This window comes from Lolium rigidum, chromosome 5 (assembly GCF_022539505.1).
Source record: "Lolium rigidum isolate FL_2022 chromosome 5, APGP_CSIRO_Lrig_0.1, whole genome shotgun sequence".
Taxonomy (NCBI): Eukaryota; Viridiplantae; Streptophyta; class Magnoliopsida; order Poales; family Poaceae; genus Lolium; species Lolium rigidum.
The window spans coordinates 28,486,551-28,511,284 of NC_061512.1; the positions used below are offsets into that span (position 1 = coordinate 28,486,551).

Consider the following 24,734-nt stretch of genomic DNA (forward strand, 5'->3'; position numbering starts at 1 on the left):
ATTCCTAGGATGGAGCAGTTTTCAGCTGGCTTGCTGTGAACTTCATGCAGCATATATGATGGATCGTAACATACCTAGCCCAAACTGAATTGCTAGCTGTGAATTCCATGCAGAAGCTCTGATCGATTTTAACGTACGCAGAGATAATTTCTTGGCTGTTTTCCTGTAAGTTCTCTTTACAACTCTAAAGCTTAAATTCAGATGCTGATCTTAGCATGTGTTTGGTTTGTGGTTAGTCGACCATTGTTCAACCAAGTTTTTTTTTCTAAGGTTTCGCTTCTGCTACCGGAATGGTAGGTTTTCTTCCGTGGGAATGGTAGTTACAAATCAGTGCATTCAGCAGCATATACTGTTAAAGTAGAAAAACTAAGTACTCTCATGTCCTTTTTCTGGCTTAGAATGATCATAATATTTATTTACACATCAGTTCACTTTGAACGGTCTCTTCCTTAGAACGTACTTACACAAGTACTACTGTTCCATTGTAAGATCCCATCACGGTATATCTCATCTATGTGGCAACATGATCCTCTTGAATTTCATTTAGGAGCCGTCTTTGCTAACGCCTTGATTTGCTCTTCGTTGGATGGGACTGTCGGCATTGCCTTTTGGAGAATGTGGCCGCCCCATGCTAGCTCTTCTATTCCGATTGCCTGACAAACGGCTTAAATTGACCTCTAATTTTTATTATTGCATTTTGAAAATTAAAAATTTGATGCTATGCTATTTCACATTACACTACCTTACTATGGATTCGACTAATATACGGATTTAGCACATGAACTGGTATTAGATTTGGCGTAAACCGTAGCAACGCACGGGCTTTGTGCTAGTTATAAAAAACAAAGTAGAAAATATGAAATGGCAATAAAAAACAGAAGAAACAAATAACAAACCAGTCGAACCAGGCCGCAGGCCACTAACCTAGTCCTCTTTTTTCTTTTTCTTTTTTGCGGACGGATGACCAACCCACGGTCCAACCTAGCCCAGCCGAAGCTTTTCACTTGGATTTCCTTCCCTGCTGTTGCAAAAATCTGTCAAAAAAATGGGTTGCTAAAATAATCCGGGACGAGGGGTTCTCACCTGGGGAAAGGACGGGGATACCGGGCGGGAGGATCTCTGGCAACCAAATGATCCCTTACACAGAACCCTAGTCCTTGGAATTCCTCCGATCCAGCAATGGCTCCGGCGGCTGAGGAGTGGTTCATCCTGTACGGCGTCCCGAAGGTTGTGGCGGAGGAGGAAACTATCTTCCAGGAATCCACCAACGTGTCCTTCACCTTCAACAAAGCCCCGCTCCCCTCCCACGTAACCGTCGCGGACAACGCCCTCATCCGCACCGGCTTCTTCAACTACCCCTACATCGCGGCCGCCAGCCGCTGCGGCATCCTTCTCCTGTGCGGCCACTCCGAGCAGATCGGCTTCACCTACTACCTGTGCGACCCGCTGATCCGCAGGACGCTGGGCATCGTCCCTCCCGACGGCGACGGCCTGAGCTGCCGCTTTTCCGTCGGCCTCATCAGCGACCGGAGCGACACGCACCTCATGGTCGCGGAGCTCAACCCGTCGTCCCTCGCGGAGCATGGCCGCGTCACGCTCCGCTGCACGTTGGACATGTGCTCCTGGGTCGACAAGGAGTCCGCCGAGTGCTCCGACATCGTGGAGAGGAGAGAATGGAGGGGCGACGGCGTCCTCACCCACAAATTCTTCCTCTGGTGGTTCGACCTCTCCTACTGCATCCTCGCCTGCGACCCCTTCGCCGACAAGCCGCGGTTCCACCAGATCATGTTCCCGTCCGTTCCCGACGCTGCGCCGTTCTACCCGAACCCCATCTACGGCGACGTGTACCGCTGCTTGAAGGTCAGCAATGGCAGGCTGCGTTACGTCCAGATCCACGGTACCTCCCCTGAAAAGATGGAGGTGAGCATGTGGACGCTGTCCTCCAATGATCCGGCGGATGCCAAATGGACGAACCGGGTGGATGTGCCGTTTGAGAGGATCTGGGACGACCCGAGCTACAGGTCGAAAGGGCTGCCTCCGCAGGTCGTCCCTGCTGTGGTGCTCGTCCACCCCATGCGCGCCAGCGAGGTCTACTTCTGCCTTCCCACGCACATCTTCTCCGTCAACCTCAACGAGAAGAAGACGGTGGACTGCGAGGAGTTCAGCGTTCAGGTGCCGCCGCACAAAATCTGCTCATCCCGCCTGGTCCATGCTTGGCGGTTGCCGGTGGGGTATACGAAACAGTCTGGTACCATCTTGTTCCTATTCCGTCTCCTCTGATTTGGGATTTGCTTGTCAGGCAATAACATGATAAATTGTTTGCAACAGTTGATTTCATGGAGCACATAGAGCATATATTCTAGTTATTACTCGATTTAATGCATGATTATTTGATGGATGCACTATCAAGTTCCAAGCACATAGCTGTTTAATTTTGACTGCACACCCTTTTCCAAACCCCAAGCTGCTTTAAATTCTTATACCAACGAGCGTATATTGATAGATTCATTCTATCCTGAAACCTCAGTATTTAATCTTTCGCATGGTGTCCAGAATTAGAGGCTGGCAACTTGGATGCCAAAAATTGTAAAATTCTCTTAACTATTTCGTTCGGTCGTGTACTCATATATGTAGTTCTGGCCAAATTTATGTTTGCTTGTGTATGGTCCTAAATTATGATCATACTCTGGGACTTCAAATTTTATATCTTCTATTAATATGAAGGGCCTGGGCTGTCACGTGTCATGGAATGTCAGTTCGTGAATCGATGGAGCTCTGTGGAGGATTTCCATACCAAAGCTGAAATGATCATCAGGTAAGCCTATTTTTCACCCAAGTAGACTGATACTTCTTGCATTGTATATATGATACTACCTCCGTCTCAGTTTAACAGACGCGCAAGTAGTTTAAGAAATTGCTTTAACCATTATTTTAATCAATAAAATATAAAATATATATCATAAAAATTATATCATTGGAAAGCTTTTTTGCATACGAATCTAATAATATAGATTTTGTAGACATAAAATTTATATTTTGTTGACCAAATCTATGGTCAAACTTTGTCTTAAACTACGTGCGTGCATGTTAATCTGAGACGGAGGGAGTAGTAGTAACACCAATGTTTCGCTGTAAAATAAGTCCCTTTCCGTTGTATGTTTCATAGCCTAATGAATGTAATCTCGTTCTCAATTGGTTCAGGTCGCGTCCTAAACCACATGATGACTGGGGTATGTAGAAGATCTAAGCTCCCAACTGTTCTATTCCAGTATTTTGGGCAGAGAATGTTTTTTCATTTATTGGTTATGCTTTTGGGCTAAATGAAGTACACGAGAACAGTTTTTTTTCCTGGGCACTTCCTGTACGATTGCTGCCTAAATATTGGAGCATTATGTATGTGCAGGTCTTGAGGATATTGATGAGGATAGATATGACTCAGACACCAGCATGACGGAGGAGATTTAGGTCTGTTTTGCCAATCAGCCAGCCAGCCACCCACTTACCCCGTGTCGGCTTCTTCACTTTCACTTGTGTTGCTTTTACCATGCTGGCAGTTTAGGTTGTTGTGTGGCCTTCTAGCAGCATCAACTCATTTGGAGTTGTCAGAACATAACTTGGAAAGTATGCGTGGTGGCCGTGCCCTTGGTTATTAGATTGTTGGATAAATTATTGTAGAAGTACCACAATATTTTGGGTACAAGTACTCTAGAAATGCTCTTGTGAAAACATTGTTGAAATAATATAGACGTGCTATTATAGCTAAGGTTTGGAATTTTTTCCCGCACCTGCAGGATGATCATGATACGGTGAAAAAATAGAATAGTATGGACAAAAATCACCAGTGGGTCGTGAGGCGATGAAAAAGAAGAGTAGTATGGCAGATTGGCGGTAGCACTACATTGTGGAGGGTACAAGTACTCTAGAAATGCTATTGTGAAAACATTGTTGAAATAATATAGACGTGATATTATAGCTAAGGTTTGGAACTTTTTTTCCACGCCTGTAGGATGATCATGATGCGGTGAAAAAAGAGGATAGTATGGACAAAAATCACTAGCTGACCGTGAGGCGATGAAAAAAAAAGAGTAGTATGGCAGATTGGCGGTAGCACTACATTGTGGAGCATGCGTTGCCCGGAGAGAGAACATGGTGTGCTGGCTGAAAGAGGCAATGGATGGTGGAGCAATTTTTTTTGTAGATAATAACGTAAATAAGGCGGTAGTAATTTTACCGGTTGTTTTAAGATTTGCTACGGAAGAAGCCAGTAGTATTTTCCCCGCTGAAAGAAGACAACGAACAGTGGAATAAGTGCAGTAGCATAGGCACAAACGATGGGGTAATTATATTTTTTCGAAGATACCGTAGAAGAAGGGTAGTATTTTTCTGGCGTGAAGGAGGCGACGAACAGTGGTTGAAAAGAACCATATGTCATATAGAGAAAGAAAAGGAAGGAATTCATGGCAGTCGTTGGTGAGAGACAAGCGTGAGGAAGAAGCCACGTTCATTGGCACAATGTTGAAAATGGGATTTGTTCTCGAGCTATCAATTAGTAGAATGATGTGTATATTTATTGTTTCATTACATAGCAATGTGCGGACACCTAGCTTGAAAATGAGGTAAGTATATGGGTTTTTTTTACTTTCTAGGCATATGACTATTACCTTTTTACCGAATCATATCTTATAAAGGATAATTTTATTGTTTCTGTAATACTATATTGTTCTATGTTTCTATACAAGTGTATTTCCAGGTATATTTTATTTACAGTTGCACAGATAAAATTAAATTTTTACAAACCGTGGCAATGCACCAACGCACATTATACTATTTTTGATGGTTGGGCTTTTCAAACTACCGATGCACCTCGACTATGAAACTAGCACCATTCCTATTTTCATAAAAAAAACTAGCACCATTCCTGACAACCCTTAACACATACTTTCTCCATTCCAAAAAGAAGTTTCTAGCTAAAACATGTATATATGCATCCGTATCAAATAAAGTTGGGAAGTTTTACAAACATGTATATATGCATCCGTATCAATTCTACAGTTTCCGCCCATCAACTACCACCGCTCTTTTCATTTTACATTTTTTTAGAGTACCAGGTTGGTGACCCACTCCAGCAAAACAACACCATTCCTTCGCATATCAGCACAGGATCATCGGAGTAACAGGGCAGCACGCTTGCATGTAGCTTCTGCATGAATTTGTTTTCCTCTGAGGCTCTTGTACCTGCACAATGAAAAAGGCTTCAGAAATCACAAGTATCAACTAATGCTTGGCAAGCAGCAAGCTCCAATAACTACGAGTCAATGAGTTAGCGCTTCCAATTTTTCTTCTCACCGTAACTGCCCGTAACTGAAGCTTATCTTCGGATAACACTCTCATACAGCATGCATCTCGAATTGCTGGACTCGAAGTGACACTGAGCTATTTGTTCACACAATCACAATGAAACTTTAAATAAAAGAACACATTTGGTGACTTAGATTTTGGTTTACTTACTCTACCATGTATAACTTTTATGTTCATGCTCATTTCATGTTATGAGTAACAAAAAAGAGAATTTTTTGAGAAATGATAAATCAGAAGGGAAACATGAAAAGAAAATAGTGAAGACAGTACTATTACCATAATGGGTGAATCATAGTATATGCTGCCTCAATTCAGAGAATAAAGACTTATTAGATTTTGGTTTACTTACTCTACCACTATGATAGGACGGAATGCCAAGAACCTAGACCCAAACAGAAGAAACCAAGGGAGGGAATCTTCCCCAGTTGGTCAACGTTTTTATGCTTCTAATTATTAAGACATAAAGATCCAATTTAACCAAATCTCCTTGCGAAATCTCTTGAACCTTTGAAACAAAAAGCGACCACAAGTGTACAAGTAGTAGCTCCAAATATCTAGGGACATGGAACATAGAATACATACTGGGTGGTAGGGGGAGATATGGCACACATCGGTACCACTATGATAGGACAGAATGCCAAGAACCTAGACCCAAAGAGAAGAACTTTTTGTACTAGCAAAGATGAAAACGGCAACTTCAAACTTTAAAAGTTCTTTTGCATCCATGTTCAGACTTAACTTGTACACAAGGAGAATAAATAAAGTGCTGTTCTCATTAATAACTTTTTCCAAAATTGTGGTTCTAATCACCCTTCCAAGTAAATTATTTCAAAGCCTATAAGTTGCACTCAACAATTTGGCAAGTTATTTAGCTCTACAATAGTTTTGGTATCTACATAACTCGAAATTTAACTTGGTATAATTGCCTGGAGGGTAATGTTGAATGGAAAAACCCTTGTCGGACACATACCATGTACCCATCATTGTTGGCATATGTGTCATGTACCTTCTACTCCCTGCTGCATGCACCAAAGCTCCCCACTGAAACTAATCACACTTGTTTTGTATTGCTTTGCCATCCCCTACTCAAATCCAAAATCATAAAGTTCCAAACTTCTCACTGGTACGAATGGTAAAACAAAATGGCTTCATAAACACCAGGCTATCATCAAACTTCTCCTGCTCACGGAAGAAGATATGATTAAAACAGGTGAGGGCTGGCAGTTGGTTCTTCTGGACAAGACAAAAAAGAAATGCACCAGGCAAAATTATGTAAACTATCTAGATGCTAACCTGTGTGTTACCTCTGAAAACACGTCATTAGACCCAAAAGGGAAGAAGCCACTGGGGAACCACCAACCAGAAACCAGCAAGGAAACAATGAAAATGAAGACAGGCCTTCAGAAATGGAAGCCACCGGATTAGGGATGGCTCAAGGTTAATGTTGATGGCTCTTACATCGCTGAAACAGGGCAAGCTTCGGTTGGAATCGTCATTTGGGACCGTACGGGTCAAGCTGTGCTTGCTGCTGGCAAGTATCTTCAAAACTGTTGTGACGCCCAGAGTCTGAAGCTCTGGCTGCCAGAGAGGGAGCCTGTCTAGCTGCCCAATGGTGTGACAAGCCTGTGATTTTCGAATCTGACTGCTCCACTATTACACAGGTTATCCAGAGCAAAGAACAACATCTGTCTAATCTCAAAAGTCTTCTACATGATTTCAATATGTATGCATCAAACCTGACACAATGGAGTTGGGCATGAAAAAAGAAATCAAAACAATGTAGCACATGTAATAGCTAGATATACTATGTCTACTGGGTTAGATTACTGTTGGAACAGAAACTTCCCAGATTGTGTGGAAGAGGCCATGGCTACTGATTGCAAACGTACTGTACTCCACGATGAATGAATGAAATTGTTTGGCCCTCAAAAAAATAATAATATTCAAACACCATATAGTCAGCACAATATAGACTATCAATAACAAGAAAATGGCAAGCTTCAGGAGAGCTCCTGCTGCTATTTTGTTATTCCAAACTTCCCACCGGTACCAATGGAAAAAAAAAGGCTTCATAATATTCCAACACCATATCGTCTATGCCAGAAGTAGCTACTGCCGGCGCTGCAGTTCAGTGCGCCAGAGAAGTAAAAAGTGTTACCGACGCACTAGGTTTGGTTCGCCGGCGCTATGGTTTTTAAGGATAAAAAAAAGCTGCACGTAGCTGCAGGCTCTCCACACCACAACTGGCAGGGACATTTACAGATACCACCCTAAAAGGAAACTAAAAACGCAATCGGTTCTCCAATGTCTTCCTCCACCGCCGGCCGGAGCTCCGTGTTGCCGCCCTTGCCGTGCCGGCAGGAGCTCCGTGTCGCCGCCCTTGTTGTGCCAGCCGGAGGCGTCCTTGCTGCCGTGGCCGTAATAGACGGAGAGGAAGTGCCCGGGCAAGCGGCAGGACACGCGGTCGAGGCCGCCGGCCGCCGCGGCTCCGGTGACCACACTGGGAGGAAGGGGACGGCCTCGACTACCGCAGTGCCCTTGACGAGGTTGACCTCGCCGGCTCGTCAATGGAGAGGTGGAGTTCTGCGGAGTCCGGCAGCGCGAGGCCACGAGTTCCAAAAAAAAGTTTCTAGCTAAAGTTCCAAAAAAAAGTTTCTAGCTAAAACATGTATATATGCACCCATATCAAATAAAGTTGGGAAGTTTTACAAACATGTATATATGCATCCGTATCAATTCTACAGTTTCCGCCCATCAACTACCACCGCTCTTTTCATTTTACATTTTTTTAGAGTAGCAGGGAGGTGACCCACTCCAGCAAAACAACACCATTCCTTCGCATATCAGCACAGGATCATCGGAGTAACAGGGCAGGAGGCTTGCATGTAGCTTCTGCATGAATTTGTTTTCCTCTGAGGCTCTTGTACCTGCACAATGAAAAAGGCTTCAGAAAATCACAAGTATCAACTAATGCTTGGCAAGCAGCAAGCTCCAATAACTACGAGTCAATGAGTTAGCGCTTCCAATTTTTCTTCTCACGGTAACTGCCCGTAACTGAAGCTTATCTTCGGATAACACTCTCATACAGCATGCATCTCGAATTCCTGGACTCGAGTGACACTGAGCTATTTGTTCACGCAATCACAATGAAACTTTAAATAAAAGAGCACATTTGGTGACTTAGATTTTGGTTTACTTACTCTACCATGTATAACTTTCATGTTCATGCTCATTTGATGTTATGAGTAACAAAAAAGAGAATTTTTTGAGAAATGATAAATCAGAAGGGAAACATGAAAAAAAAAATAGTGAAGACAGTGCTATTACCATAATGGGTGAATCATAGTATATGCTGCCTCAATTCAGAGAATAAAGACTTCTTAGATTTTGGTTTACTTACTCTACCACTATGATAGGACGGAATGCCAAAAACCTAGACCCAAACAGAAGAAACCAAGGGAGGGAATCTTCCCCAGTTAGTCAACGTTTTTATGCTTTATGTGCTTCTAATTATTAAGACATAAAGATCCAATTTAACCAAATCTCCTTGCGAAATCTCTTGAACCTTTGAAACAAAAAGCGACCACAAGTGTACAAGTAGTAGCTCCAAATATCTTGGGATATGGAACATAGAATACATACTGGGTGGTAGGGAGAGATATGGTACACATCGGTACCACTATGATAGGACAGAATGCCAAGAACCTAGACCCAAAGAGAAGAACTTTTTGTACTACGAAAGATGAAAACGGCAGCTTCAAACTTTAAAAGTTCTTTTGCATCCATGTTCAGACTTAACTTGTACACAAGGAGAATAAATAAAGTGCTGCTCTCGTTAATAACTTTTTCCAAAATTGTGTTTCTAATCACCCTTCCAAGTAAATTATTTCAAAGCCTATAAGTTGCACTCAACAATTTGGCAAGTTATTTAGCTCTACAATAGTTTTGGTATCTACATAACTCGAAATTTAACTTGGTATAATTGCCTGGAGGGTAATGTTGAATGGAAAAGCCCTTGTCGGACACATGCCATGTATGTGTCATGTACCTTCTACTCCCTGCTGCATGCACCAAAGCTCCCCACTGAAACTAATCACACTTGTTTTGTATTGCTTTGCCATCCCCTACTCAAATCCAAAATCATAAAGTTCCAAACTTCTCACTGGTACGAAAGGTAAAACAAAATGGCTTCATAATATTCAAACACCAGGCTATCATCAAACTTCTCCTGCCCACGGAAGAAGATATGATTAAAACAGGTGAGGGCTGGCAGTTGGTTCTGCTGGACAAGACAAAAAAGAAATGCACCAGGCAAAATTATGGAAACTATCTAGATGCTAACCTGTGTGTTACCTCTGAAAACACGTCATTAGACCCAAAAGGGAAGAAGCCACTGGGGAACCACCAACCAGAAACCAGCAAGGAAACAATGAAAATGAAGACAGGCCTTCAGAAATGGAAGCCGCCGGATTAGGATGGCTCAACGTTAATGTTGATGGCTCTTACATCGCTGAAACAGGGCAAGCTTCGGTTGGAGTCGTCATTTGGGACCATACGGGTCAAGCTGTGCTTGCTGCTGGCAAGTATCTTCAAAACTGTTGTGACGCCCAGAGTCTGAAGCTCTGGCTGCCAGAGAGGGAATCTGACTGCTCCACTATTACACAGGCTATCCAGAGCAAAGAACAACATCTGTCTAATCTCAAAAGTCTTCTACAGTACATGATTTCAATATGTATGCATCAAACCTGACACAATGGAGTTGGGCATGAAAAAAGAAATCAAAACAATGTAGCACATGCTAGAAACGGGAAGGTCTAGTTTTGGTATACCTTTCCTGCGAGACCTTGCGAACGGATTTGAATTCGCATGGTTTTGTCTACCACCTCAGGGTAGATCTGGTGGGATTTTAGTTGGCATAAATTTGGCGACACTAAAGGTCCAAAAGGTTGATACTGGTGAGTTTTGTATTAAGCTGGGTTTACGGTCTATATGCGATGGGTATGAATGGGCGCTGGTCCCCGTTTATGGGGCGGCCCAGGATAGTCATAAGCACGAATTTCTATCCGAATTAGTACGTATGTGTGATGTTGAACCATTACCTATGCTGCTAGCGGGGGATTTTAATATCCTGCGTCGGCCCGAGGATAAAAGCAATAAAAATTTCAATCCGCGGTGGCCATTTATTTTCAATTCTATTATTGAGAATTTGAATCTGAGAGAAATCGCTTTGTCGGGGCGGCAATTTACATGGGCGAGTCGGAGAACGATTCCAACGTATGAAAAGTTGGATCGTGTACTTGCAAAGACGAAAACGGCAGCTTCAAACTTTAAAAGTTCTTTTGCATCCATGTTCAGACTTAACTTGTACACAAGGAGAATAAATAAAGTGCTGCTCTCGTTAATAACTTTTTCCAAAATTGTTTTTCTAATCACCCTTCCAAGTAAATTATTTCAAAGCCTATAAGTTGCACTCACCGCGCGCGGAATACAAAATCAGAATAGATGAGATGCACCTGAACATCGCTGGCCGGCCATGCGCGCCTTGCCGCCGTCGTCGATTCCATGCAGTCCATCATCCATCCATCCGGCGAGAAACGCCTACCGAACCTTGTCCCGGCTCGGCGCTGCCACCACGGCCATGATAGATGTCCTCTCCTCTCCTCTCCTCGACAAAGTCAAAGTCTAAGTCATAGTCACACGCGCTAACCACACGCGGTGTGTCGTTAAGGGATTGTACTTATAGAGGCCAGGAGTTTGGAGGGAAAGGAGAGGACCGAGCTTTGAATCAGGAGGCGGGAGGTGATTAGATGAGTTGGCATGATCGAGATGAATAAAGCACAAGAAAACGAGGCGTGATTAGCTCTTGCTCGTGGGATAGGATGGGTCACCGTAATAACTGCTGCCTCAACTGATTTTGAGCTTCCATCCCTCCTAATTAATTAAATGCTAGCTATTTCCATCCATGAATTGCTTGACTGGTTTTATCTTGTTTCCTAACGATGGTGTAGCTGAACTTCCGCCTCTACGTGTACATGTCTTAGTATATATAGACAGGGAGGAGGCCGGCTGAGGTGTTTGAACTTCAAAACTGAGCTCCAATTTCTGTGATCCTTTAAGCTATTTTTTGTTTCCCTGCAGCACAATCTTGTTTAGTGCTAATCTTTTGGAGAGGCTACCAGATTGGCTGGGATTAAGTGCCTCATGAATGGAATCTCCGTGACACCAACCGTCCCTTTAATTGAGATGTCCTTATTTAATTCTGCTGTGGTGCTTGGCATCTCCAAAATGACGCATCAACTCCCGATGCATCATGCAAAGCCAATACTTCACTCCCAGGCTACCAGGTGGGACCACCATGCATGGACACAAGAAATCATGCTATAAACGCAGTGTCTCTGGTTTATTCTTAGATTTCTTTGTATTATTAAACTAACAAGAATATTTTTTAATGGACAAGCTTCTTTTTTTTGAGAGAGAGAAAGAGAGAGAGAGAGTAGCAAGAAGAATTTTTCTAGCAAGAGAAGAAAAAAGTTATGTTGTGTGTTATTATACATTTGGCATGCTGCAAATATTTGCTTACGAAATTTCTATTTAGTCATTCCCCAGTGACGTCTACTACGAGCAAAGGCAGACAAATTCTCAAACGAACATATGCTCCAACTCATTTTGCAACGGCAAGAAACCTCAATCCTAATTTGTGTGGACATGCACACCAAAGATGCATACCGTAGCTAGAGATTTTATGAATTTTATTCCAAGTTATTCGTTGCCCTGTTTGACAATTCACAACATAGATATTGCGTACGCACGCTCTGCCTCAAAGCTAAACTTGTGAAAATCCCAAGTATCAAGCATGTTCATGTGGCCCTTCATATTTTCACTCTCGTACAAGAAACACAAGGCACCAAAAGTAGAATAAGAACAAGAGCTAGAGAAATTCTGGCTGCCAGCAAATTCTCAAACAATGATTCATCATAACATACATTTCCAACTTGAGGATGTAGTCAAAAATTCAAAATTTACTCGTTGATTCATCCAGTTTACAACAGACACACGAGTAAACCTGGACAGAGCTAGGTACTAGGAGCCAAGTGCAAGCTTCTTAATACGGAGTAATCCTTCTGAGCTAATTGAAGTTGTTGCATGCACACTTGCGGTACAAACCATCTCATCCATCGCAATATCATCAGCCTGGAGCATAATCAAAGTCTCAAATTCCAGTCGTCACAAGCACATTCACAAGCCGACTATCACGGCACTAATATTACACATGTTACTTCCACTAGTTGCTTAACATTCAAAACAAGAGGAAACAAGCCTCAACTCAAATAATAGTAGCTGAATGCTCTCGCGGCAGTTGATACACGGTTAGCAAGGATCAACAAAATATGGCACTACTGGAACACAACCATCAACGTGTCAGCCTCTAATTGGCTTTTCTCACGTGTACAAGGCAAGCTCACAAATGGGCATGCAGATTGTCAATTAGCCAAGCTCTCTTCCCATCCTCCATCCTTCTCAAAATCCTGGAACAATCAGAACAAATGATCGGTCAGAACAACATAAGAAAAAAAAATTTACTAAATTTCAAATTAAGCCACAAGAGACGGGAACACCCACAAGGCTCAACCAAAATGAAAAAATCCACCACCTTATTAGCATACAGGATATGCGAGCACGGTTTGAACGAATACAAGAGATTGATTTAGGGACTTGTTTGGACTTGAAAAATACCACAACGCATATCATTACTAAAGTTTCAGGATTTACCATGGCAGACTGACAACAACTTCCAGAATAAGATGGCTTTAATGACCCGCAATAAACCAATTACTGTTTTCTCAAGGAAGGTCACTGATCAATTATGCTCAAGTGACAGATGTATCAATTTTTTTGAAGGATCTTGAGGACTACATGTACGGCAAAATCATAGAGAGAAACCCAGCATGCACCCAACACCACTTTCCTAAAATGTTGACATTAGTTTGAAAGTGCAATGATGCAGCAACTAACAAGTATGAGCAACATTAAAATTTCCAGAGAAATTCGGAAGGGGCAAACCTAGAAAGGCATCTGCCTATGACAATAGAACCGGGATTGGTAAAAAAATAGGTTGTTCACTCCTACACCCTACCACCACTTCAGTAAACAAGGTACTTAACAATTACATGTTCGATAGTGCAGTCTAGCCACTGATCTAAACCTCATGTAACTAACATGAACAACACATGACAAACTGAATTCATGGCAAAACAATAAGCGGAGGTAGGTACCCAACACATGCATGATCTGCTTACAGTAATCAAGGATTGGCTTGGGGAGCACAACCCGCTCTCCGACCTGACATGCTTCATCACTTCCAAATAGGGAGTGGACATTGCTTGTGCCATCTCTCTGCATGCAAGAACCAACAAATACATCAACACATATCACTCATGTCCATTGATCTGAAAACAGCCAATAAGATCAGCCCTATACATGCAGCACATCTAAAGCTTAAAAGCACATGTGTAGTTATTATATTTCCAAGACAAGATTGTATCAAGCAACTCTTCAATCCATTCATAATTTCCAAGACAAGATTGTATCAAGCCACTGTTTATTTCATTATGAATTTACAAGATAAGAAAGGAATGTAAAAAATTAGACATCAATGAGCATTATAGCTACAGAACATGTATACTTACAGAAAACACAACATGAATGCATCCATAGTTCTTGCGAAAGCCATAAATCCCAGTGGCAAACTATCAAAGCATTTCAGACTCAATGAATCGATCCTATTTCTGATGAGAAAGAGGTAATTAGCCAGGTACAGATAAACCTGCAATTCACATGTGAAGGTTCAGATGGGAAAAAAAATATGATGTGGTTTTCCATGGAAAAAATAAAAGAAACATGCCACTTTGAGAAACTTCTGTACATCTAGAGACACAATAGATTGACATTTGAAAGAGAAACTGAAGTGTTATAAGAGCAGCCCCAATTTTGTCAATGCCTGAAGGTATAAGTACAATAATTGATTATTTCCAAGAAAGACGAGATTGCATCAAGCAACTCTTCAATTTCATTCATCCATAACCGTGAGAGCAACACATACACTTGAATGAAACATGCATGGCAATAGTATGTAGTGACCTAAATTAACATAGAATAGTGGCAGAGGTAACCTTATAGGGTAGGACCTCGGAGAAGTGTGAGTGGCATCCACGGAGCACCTCTCACTGCAGTGGCACGTGCAGCTCGCCACCGTGCCTCCTCCCGGTTCCCCTCCAAAACTGCCTCCTCCTATATGCTTTGAATCTGAAAACACATGTTAATAAGCATACAGAAATAAGTAAAATGTCCATATACACATTGTCCATACAACAGCTCACACTATTTCAGGTATAAATTACTTTTCAGATAATGGAAGAGAACAACTGCTTGTAAAACATTTTGTAAAGCAAAACAGTTTGAGCAAGGGAATAAAAGATATTCAGTCCAAGGCAAAGCATTTTAAGAACTAAATAATAGTAATCCACTTGCTCCAAGAAGAATACACATTCATGTCCAGAAATTTTGAGTCCATAACAAAGTTAGAGAGGTTGTATGATGTCAACATACTCACAGCACGCTGAAGTACTCAAAAGAACAAGAACTAATCATATATTTGAGTTGCAAATATTAATCATCTAGTTTTTGGATACTGAACCTTAAATCTTACTTCGATGCTCAGAAGTATCAAACTTCGAGGTTCCAAAGCATACATATTGCAGATGCTGAAGAAAAACATACCCTAGAACGGCTGGGACGCAACCAAATCTGAGCATGCTACTACCAGGTTAATGACCATCACATCCTCTGGCATGTGTCAGGGTTGCATCTCCCAAACCATATGTCATCTCCAGGTTTCCCGGATGCGGTTAGTCAAGTGACCTAGGAGCTCATGCAGCCTGACATCTCTTGGACTAGGGAGTAGAAACTCCACTTGCTTGCCAACTGTTTTGATACAAAATATATTAGTAAGTGGTTCAGAAAATAAAGAATAGTTCACCATCAAGGTAATAAAATGGAGATGGTTAATAATGTTCATAAGAAATCCAACAACTATGTTTTCACATAAGAATTCACCAAATTATCCAGATTCATTTAGTGTCACAGAATTATCAATATCAGCAATTACATACACAAGAGCAAAAACACATTTATTAGCGCTGACTCTAATATGATTGCCCTTTTGTTCAGATGAGATGCAACACTACCTACAGAACCACGCAAGTAGTAAGCACGAGAACCACAAGATGGTTATGCCACAAAAAATTTGCCTATATTTGCTATTCCAGTACAAACAACATTACGAAGTGGTTCATAAAATGTAGAATAGTTCAATAAGCTAACAAAAACAGAGATGCCTAATAATATACATGAGAAATGCTACATATTATCTTTCCATTCATGAATATGGAAGGGACACGCTCAAACATATGTGTATTCACATAAAAGGAACCAGCTACATACGCGAACTTGAGAAGGAAAGGAAATTAAGAGCTGGATGCCTCCGCAGAAGAAGACGGCCGGAGAAGGCGAGCCGGCAAACGGTTGTAGCAGGCGACGACGATGGGTATGCCTGCCCGCCGTGTGTACGAAAGATGGGTGTGGCCACCTGATTGCCAGCCGGGGCATGATTTTGAAGTGGGCGACAGCAAGAGAGCTACGGTAGAGGCGATGCTCCCTATCGCCCTCTTCAAAAGCATGGCCCTCGCTGCTTGCCGTGGCAGTTCCGTGCCGCAAGCCCTAGCTATCTTGGGAGAGGACCAAGGGAGCTCCCGTCTTGGCAGAATATATTGATATCAAGACAGTGCTACTGAGAAAATTTTAAAGTTACACAAATTTGAGGGAAGTAACCCAGTACCTTGGCTGTGCTCTTGTGAATCTAAAGCAATATGGGTTTCAGTGACCGATTCATTGACTGGCTGGCTGTGCTGCTATTTCGGCAAGCACGATTATAATGATCAAGGGAGAGCCAGGTCCCCCAATTTTCCTCTGGGAAGGCTGTGGACTATCAGTGCCAGGCTGTGGATTTTGGGAAGGCTGAATCAATGAGCTGTCATCATGGGAGTTCAACAGCAGCTGCACCTGCAGCACACGATCCCATCCATCTCGCTTTGTGCCAATGATGTCATCCTTTTCTGTCAGCCAACTATTGTGGAGGCCATGGCGGTAAAGGAGATCTTGCAGTTATATGAAGAAGCATCCGGCCTACATGTGAACTACGCCAAGAGTTAGCAACTTTGATCGAGTGCGGTGAGATTGATTTCCCTGTCACCGAGCTCCCCTTCTCCTATCTAGGAATCCCACTAACAATCAGAAGGCCAACAGCAGCCCAAATGCAGTCCGGCCCTTGTCAACCGAATGGCAGCAAAGTTGCCAACTTGGAAATCTCGGCGGATGCAGAAGCCAGGAAGGCTGTCCCTTGTCAAGTCTGTGGTTGGAGCAATCCAATCCACCAACTTCTTGTGTTGGCGCCACCAAAGAAGACCATCAGGCTGATGGAGAAAATCGAGAGAGGATTCCTCTGGGAAGGAGCCGCCGATGCCAACGGCGGGGGCTGCTGTGTCAAGTGGTGACGGGTGTGCCGGCCACATCACTTGGAGGGCTGGGAGTCCAGGACCTGGAGCACGGGCCTGGCACTGCGCGTGAGATGGCAATGCCTAGGCCGCACTGATAACATCCGTGCTCGGAGTGGCCTTGACCTACAGTTCACACAGCAGATGAACGAGATTTCTTCATCGCCTCAACTTCGATTTCACTTGGGAAAGGGCTGACATCCCCAAACGCAGACGCAAACAAAGAACTGTCGCTGAAGGTTTGGCTGCCAACTGTTGGGCTCAGGACATTCATGGCATCCTCGGGGTGCATGAATTAGGACAATACCTCATCATCCTCTGGCACATGATCTAGCACACCAGCCTATCCTTGGACGACGACAAACTCATCATGCTAGCGGAGAATATACTGGCAAATCAGCATACCTAGCCTCCTTTCACGGCTCAACAAATAGTGCATCTTGGAAACACACTACAAGACCTTGGCTCCCCCAAAAGTCAAGTTTTTCCACTGGCTGGCCAATTAGGACAGGTGCTAGACGGCTAAAAGGCTGGCACGACAAGGACTGCAACATCACCCACGATGCCTTTTGTGCGACCAAGTGTCGGAAACAATGCACCACCTCATCATTGCATGCCCATTCTCACGGCTTGTCTGGCATGAGATCTTGTCTTGGCTGCGGACGACATTCAGACCACCTGCCGATAAGGCCTCCCTCCTCGAGTGGTAGCAAACTACAAGGCAAAACACTCCGAAGCCAATGCACAAGGGCCTGGCGTCCACGACGATCCTAGTGCCCTGGATGATCTAGAAATATCACAATGATTGTGTCTTCGAGAGAGTGCATCCTTCAGTTCTGGACAATCAAAGACGAGGCAAAGTCATGGGCCAAGGAAGGAGCAAACAACCTAGGAGATGTCATCCCAACAACCTGGGATGTTCACTGAACCCCTTACCTGTTCTAATACTTATGTGTACCTCATGTAGTCCTATTCTAATACTGGAATGAAACTCCAGCCTTGAACTAGCGGCGCTACTCCCTTGGCCTAGCTCCAGCAGCTTGACAGTTGGCCGATAAGAAGAGTTCCCTGTCACCACAAGCACCACGATGATTAATACTAGTACCCAAGCATTTTCTAGGAAAACAAATTGCAATTCTGTCATACAACCAAAATAAAGCTAGTGTAATCAATCAATTTCTTAGAGAACATTCTTCTCTTAGTCATTGCAAACTAAATGTTTAAGCTGGCAACTAAATCTCCATTCATACTGAATCAATTCCAAATAATGGAATTATATTATGACTAGCACAAGGAATTATATTAAAACTGTACGTAAACTAGAACGTGAAATAAGAAAATGATCCACAAATCTGGCGCTGGAGCAAGATTGAAAGAAAAGGTTCAAAACATCTAGTAAGAAGATGAATCGAGAAAGTGTAGACAATAGATCAAGACAAGAAAGAAAATCCAGGTCAAGCAGAATTGACATGCCCTACGACCAGATCAACTAAAGCCGAACAAAATCCAAATGCATTCAAGGTAGATCAGCCGGTCCTAATTGGACAAAATCCATAAGCCTTAGAAGCAGAGTGAACAAAGCCTGCAACTTTGAACATCATATATTACATCCTGGCCCTCACATACCATCACACAAATGGTCGAAGTAAATAATTTGGCATACAAAGGATCAAATCTAAGCAGGGATAGAACAAATAATAACTTGGCAGCAGTGAAGGATGCCACCACCAGGTCCTCTTGGCAACAATTGCAAGGTTAGACAACTTTTTTCACTGCATTAAACATAAAGATGCCTAGGGTTCATAAATTCCTACAGAACAAAGGTAGTTCTTGGAAAAGATATATTTCAATTAGTACGAATAACATATATGCTATAATGGAAGAACATAAGTAAATGGCAGCAAACTCTAATATAGATTAAAATAGTTCATAAATATGAATGTGAAATAAGAAAATGATCGATATATCCGGCACGAAAGCAAGAATGAAAGAGAAAAAAAATACAAATCACCCACAAAGAAGATGAATCAAGAAAATGTAGCGAACAAATCAACACAAGAAAACAATACTAGCGAAATCCAAATGTATTCAAAGTAGATCAGTTAAGCATGACCGGACAAAATCCATAAGTACTTGAAGCAGATTGAACAAGCCTGCAACTTGAAGAGAAAAATAAAGAAGTTGAGTTAAGGCATGGAAAGAGAAAATCTACAAAAGAAGAACCATGATCCTAGCAATGCTTATACATGTCATACTTGTAACTAGAGAAGATTGGTTTTAGATCCTGCATTAAGACCACCCCTTACTTGTCCTAAGAAGTCTTTAGCCAAAGCAAAGAAGATCCAATAAATCTACAAAAGAAAAACCATGATCCTAGCAATGCTATAAAATTATGGATACATGCCATACTTGTAACTAGAGAAGATTTGTTTTAAATCCTGCATTAAGACCACCCCGTACTTGTCCTAAGAACAAGAATATGTCTTCAGCGAAAGAACCAATAAACGTAAAATCATGTGAAACCACCACAATTTTTCTAATAAGATGGCAAAGCAACAAAGGTTAAGAATGAAATTACAATTTACATAATCACGATTCCAAAAAAATCTGTCCATCCTAAGTACCAGACCTTAAATAAACAACTACCTACCCAATCTGAAAGCTACATAACAAGAGGGTATTGTTGCAAGAACTGAATGCCATGGTCCTAAGAATACAGTAGGACAGAGGCTGGAGGGAACCTACTAAAATTTGTCCATCCTGAGCAGCAGGAGAGTGTAACACCAGACCATCAGCAGCAAGTTGATTTGGCCATGCATGCTGTCAGGTGGCCTGAAGTCAGTCTAGTGTCGACCCAGATCAACGCCTTCGTGACGAGGTGGATAATAGCATGTACAAGTAAAGTTAAGTTGGTCAGTATAAAATAATTATATTTGGTCATCTGGATTGAAGAAAAATGAATCTACAACTCAATCTGCGTCCACTATAAGTGAAAAAATTACTAAGCTTGGTCAAGTATGACTAGAAACAGTTTAAGTGAACTTTACAACACGGTAAAAATCACTAGAAAACTAAAGATACCTCCTGCCAGGCTACAGCTACAAACCAAATGGCTGATGGGTAGTCGCTAAAAATAAACTTTGATCTGTTTTCACCAACCTAAGGTTTCAGCTCACAAACTAAACAATCGGATCAGGAAACACTTCAATTTAGTTAACTACTAAGTTGGTGCAGATAAGGACTAACACTTCAATTCAGCTCACAACCTACGTTTCCTTTAGATTACCAAATGGGGAACTGAGTAAATTTAACTTCCACTGACAGAAGAAATAGGCACCCAAACTCGAGTTGAAGAGGACTCAAACCAGAATGGTTGGTGGAGCGTACAGTCACGCCTCTCACAAGTACATTAGTCTCATTTTCTAAAATGCACTAGAAGCCCAAGCCAGAACTTTGAAAAAAAACATCTACCTGAATAACTGTGGCTGTCCCGCTTCGAGTTCCAGGTGTGAGAATGAGTGCTTCCGATGATGCAGAGAACTCCGTCTGCCACACAATAATGGTGAAAAACAAAGGAATCAGATTTTCTCCTTTTATGAAAAATATAGTTAGGATTAAATCATAACTTTGAGAGAGTATGAGCCAGCATATCACCAAAGTAAAAGACGAGACCAGTTGATACCAGAAGTGCGTCTGCTGGAATTTACAACAGAGTATAAGTAAATAGGAAAAAAGTGGCAATGCCAAGTCAATGAAGGAAAGATATATACGGACATATTGCACCACTAAAAAAGAACCATTGCATGCAAAAGATACTGAACAAAGTGAGACAGATGTAACCATTCTTATATGCATATGTATTTCTACAATGGAATTTATCCATATTCCATAAGATATGCACAAAATGTATAGATGTCTATCAGTATAAGAAATCACATATGAACAAATGAAGTGAAATAAAGATCTAATTACATCTTAGACTTCAGGTACAAACCAAAAGATGAGCATGAAGGGAACTTCTCGAGAATGTGCGTGATTAAGATGACATCAGCCACACCATGAAAGAGAAGATGGGGGTTTTCCCCATCCTTAACAGACCTGCAGTAATATGCTGCATAGATTAGTTTGCCAATCTCTTGTTATCAGTCGGCCTGAATTAGGTTAAAGCTAAAGCGTGTTTACCTCCATCAGTCTTCATTAGGAAGACCAAGAATGTCATGAGATATAAAACTACCATCAATGAATCATATTTCGAAGTTTTAGAAACTCCATTGTTCGTAGAATGGCGCAGATGGCCAAAGAAGAAAGCTAGCACACTGAGGCAACTGAACGATACTGCCCAGTACTGTATTTCAACTTTTCAAGGTATGCAAATTCTGGTCACATAAACAGGAAGATGCGTAGTTAGTAAACTGTATGCACCTCAGAAAATCTGAATAGCACATAATATAGAAAATAAATACAGTTAACAATGTGGCTAACTTCTGAATTGTTGATTAAGATGGTAAAATAAAAATATACCTTCTGGACCATTAAGATCTGTGAGCAAGATCCTGGAAGGTTGGATTAACCGTGCATGCATGACACAATGCAGAGTAGAGGCGCCGAGAAGAATGCCACATGATGACATGAAGCACCTGGCCTGGAACATATATACATCAAACACAAGCACTAGGTATGATATTATTTTGTAGATCGCGGAAGAGGGGATAAAATTAAGTAGTTGCACAACTCTAAACACGATGGCTCGCCGATAAAAACAAGCATCGATCTTTTTTCACCAACCTACGGTTTCGGCTCACAAACTAAGCAATCGGTTCAAGAAACACTTCATTTTAGTTGACTACTAAGTGGGTGTGGATAAAGACTAACACCAAATATTCCTAGCAGCTCAATCTCCTTTACAAACCAGATGGGGAATTGAAAGAATGATTACAGATCGGTAGATGTACTATGTAATCACACAAGACAATATGCATTAACATATTTCAGTGCTACCTTAAGCTTAGGTTAATTTTCAGAAAACACATGCAGGCTCTAGATACGTTCAAACGAGATAGAGCTGATTTGGATACCAGGAGTTACTGCATTGTAGAATTAGTAACCGGATGTTGTATTAGTATATACATGTTTTATTGAAAACCTAAGAGGAGCTTTGCATGTTTGATTGGTCCACACACAAACCAACACTTGAGGGATTATACCTCTCCCAAAGGCAGAACCATGTCGATGAAGACAGACAGCAGTAGCACCAGGCATGAAACGTCCTGCAGCTACGCAGGTGCAGGGTTGCTCGCCCCCCCCTTTCGGCCCGAGCAGCAGGGTGCATGCCGTGGCAGCTGCGCCGGCAAGAGCGCGGCCTTGGTCGCCACCCGCTGGTGAGCTGAGCATCTCCTCCCGCTCAACCTCTCCGTCTCCAACAACAACCCAACCGTGCAGCAGCTGCGCGCCTTTGGATGCCAATGTCCATCCATATCAGGAAAGGTACAGAACTAAGGAAAGTTAGCAAGCTGGAAGTAAAACAACGTCTAGTGGTGCTGAATCAACATCTATAAACTACATTTTCATGGTGAAATCTTTTAGTGCTGACTCTGTCCATGATGGACGACTGAACCAAGACTAAAACGGCAAATGCTATAGGTTTTCTCCCTGCAGATTCGTGGCAAAACATTCGAAGGAAATCGTGCGGCCATAGCATCAGGACCAAACCCTGACCTGACGCCATGGCTAGATGGGAGTATGGGACAACGAATTTCTGCAGGATTTCCTTCAATCAACGTGATAAAATTTAGAAGCATTGCATGGTGGAGGAGGACAGGTACCTGACGGGCAGGAGCAGGTTGGGGGCGTGAGGAAGAGCAGGTCTGGTACGTGGCCACCGGTGGCAGCAGCTCGGGGAGGTGGTCGCCGGTGGCAGAGCAGGCGACCACCGGGTCTTCCTCCGTGCCCCCCGTCGCCATTCCTGCGCCCCTCCCGGCAGTCAGCGCCGGCGAGAGCCACGACCGCGCCTCGCTGCAAGTAAACCCGTGGAGCTCCATGGCTAGCGCGGCCGCCACAACGAGCGCATCCACTTCCGTGGGGTGCTCGTCGAGGAAGAGGGTCGGCGCTGCGGTGAGGACAAGGGCGAGGTCTAGTGGAGCGGTGGAGGGTGGACGGCGATGGATGCTGCGGCGGCGGTGGGTGGGCGGCGGCGGCAATCGATGGGTAAGGAAGGGGATGAGACGGCGTCACGCGAATTGGAAGATCCAATGACTCTAATTATTTCTTTGAGCGAGGAAGTCGAAAAGAAGGAGTAGAATTACTATAATGACATGCGAGAAATTAGTGTGGTTGGTTAGTCTAACATAATTTTTGCATGTGATGACACTATCATAAACTCAACTCTGCTAGAACCAACCTTTTCTCTTTCTTTGGGCCAAACTTGCTACACCCAAAAGTCATATAAGTACAAAACCTACCGGCTCGAGCTGAGTGTTACCGCCGACACTAGGGCTCTACTACAGCTGCCACGAGTTGAGCAATGGTTGGGCCACCGTCGAGACAACGGCTCGGTAACTAGTTCCTTGTTTCGGCGGATGATGGTCGGAGGCGGCACAGATGCCACCATGCTTTCTCTTAAACCGTTTCCAGCATTATTAATGACGATATAGTGTTGCCGCCACCTCGGCCTTGTCACTCCTTTTTATTAGTTCTAGAAGCTCCCGTGAAAGTGGCATCACCTCCCATCAAGCATATCGTTGGAGCTGTCGAACTCACTGGCGGTCCCCCGCCTACGGTCGAGAATTTCTCTCCCTAGATCCCACTATATGTTCATATCTACGACGATGGCCATAATGGGGTGTATTTTGAGAGAAACAACGAAAATAAGTAGCCAAGAAAGCTTATATCAGAGGAAAAATATTTTGTTATCTTCTCCACACGGGCTTCTGTTTAGGGCAGAATGCATACAAAGTGAGTGGCTACTAGTAGCAGCAGCTCGGGGAGGTGGTCGCCGGTGGTAGCACCTCGAGCAGGCGACCACTAGGTCTTCCTCGATGTCGTTCTCCATCGGCCATAGCCATGACCGTGTGGTATGTGTCTTCCTGCAGGTGAATTCTGGAGCTTCATGGCTCACCATGGCTGGGGTGGCCACCACCAACGAGCGTACCCTCTTTTGTGTTTTCTATGGTAGCGACGGAGGTTAGGTGGCGATGGATGTTGGGGTGGGTGGCGGAGCGATAGGAGGCTCTAGGCTCGCGTTGCAGCGAGGGAGGACGTGCCGACGATGGTGGGTGAGAGGTTGGGGGAATCGAGGGAGGGGTGGATGCATATCGATGGGAAAGGAAGAGTTCGAGGACGGGGAATGAAGCGGGCTAGGGTTTGGGCCCGTCTTCGGTAGGTGATGTACGTCTTTGCGATCTGATTGGACAGTTCATTTCGACTCTTACCTACCTTGGGGGCTATTCGTGGGATCTGATTGGGTGGAGACGCCGTCACACGAATTGGAAGATCCAGAGACATCTAGTAGAACTACTAGTATAGAAGGAGAAAATATGCATGGGGACGCGTATGCCGAGATTAATTCTAGGGTTGAGGAAGTTAAAAATGAGCCGGAATTAAACTGACGCGCGGAATTAATGTGGCTAGTCACTACTCCTCTAAGTCAAAAAAGGAGTTTGAGTAGCAAGTGTGGCATAATTTTTTTTTTGTGGGCTAAAAGAGCTTTATATCATATAACAGATGTTCGATTACAATCTAAAGCCATGGCTTTAGTTACATTGTCTGGGA

At 43.1% G+C, this 24,734-nt stretch overlaps 2 long non-coding RNA genes across 16 annotated transcripts; one reads left to right on the top strand and one right to left on the bottom strand.

Annotated features, from left to right (window-relative positions):
* Nucleotides 1-2,727: 2,727 nt before the first annotated feature.
* On the top strand, nucleotides 2,728-3,599 carry LOC124651271. The gene is made up of 3 exons (XR_006987338.1): nucleotides 2,728-2,815; nucleotides 3,202-3,230; nucleotides 3,404-3,599. It is a non-coding gene; the product is annotated as an uncharacterized LOC124651271 (long non-coding RNA).
* Nucleotides 3,600-12,187: 8,588 nt separating this feature from the next.
* Nucleotides 12,188-23,254, bottom strand: LOC124658193. Of its 15 annotated transcripts, XR_006989053.1 has the most exons (16): nucleotides 22,790-23,249; nucleotides 22,172-22,417; nucleotides 21,489-21,609; nucleotides 21,150-21,343; nucleotides 20,962-21,065; nucleotides 20,622-20,663; nucleotides 20,439-20,513; nucleotides 19,713-19,833; nucleotides 17,904-18,035; nucleotides 16,253-17,803; nucleotides 15,859-16,170; nucleotides 15,136-15,339; nucleotides 14,529-14,661; nucleotides 14,046-14,182; nucleotides 13,656-13,752; nucleotides 12,188-12,884 (listed from the first exon to the last, which is right to left on the bottom strand). It is a non-coding gene; the product is annotated as an uncharacterized LOC124658193 (long non-coding RNA). The 15 variants fall into 15 exon arrangements; XR_006989059.1 differs by lacking the exon at nucleotides 15,859-16,170 and having other exon boundaries at nucleotides 17,570-17,803; nucleotides 22,790-23,252; XR_006989058.1 differs by having other exon boundaries at nucleotides 13,632-13,752; nucleotides 15,859-17,803; nucleotides 22,790-23,252.
* Between the last annotated feature and the right edge of the window lie 1,480 nt (nucleotides 23,255-24,734).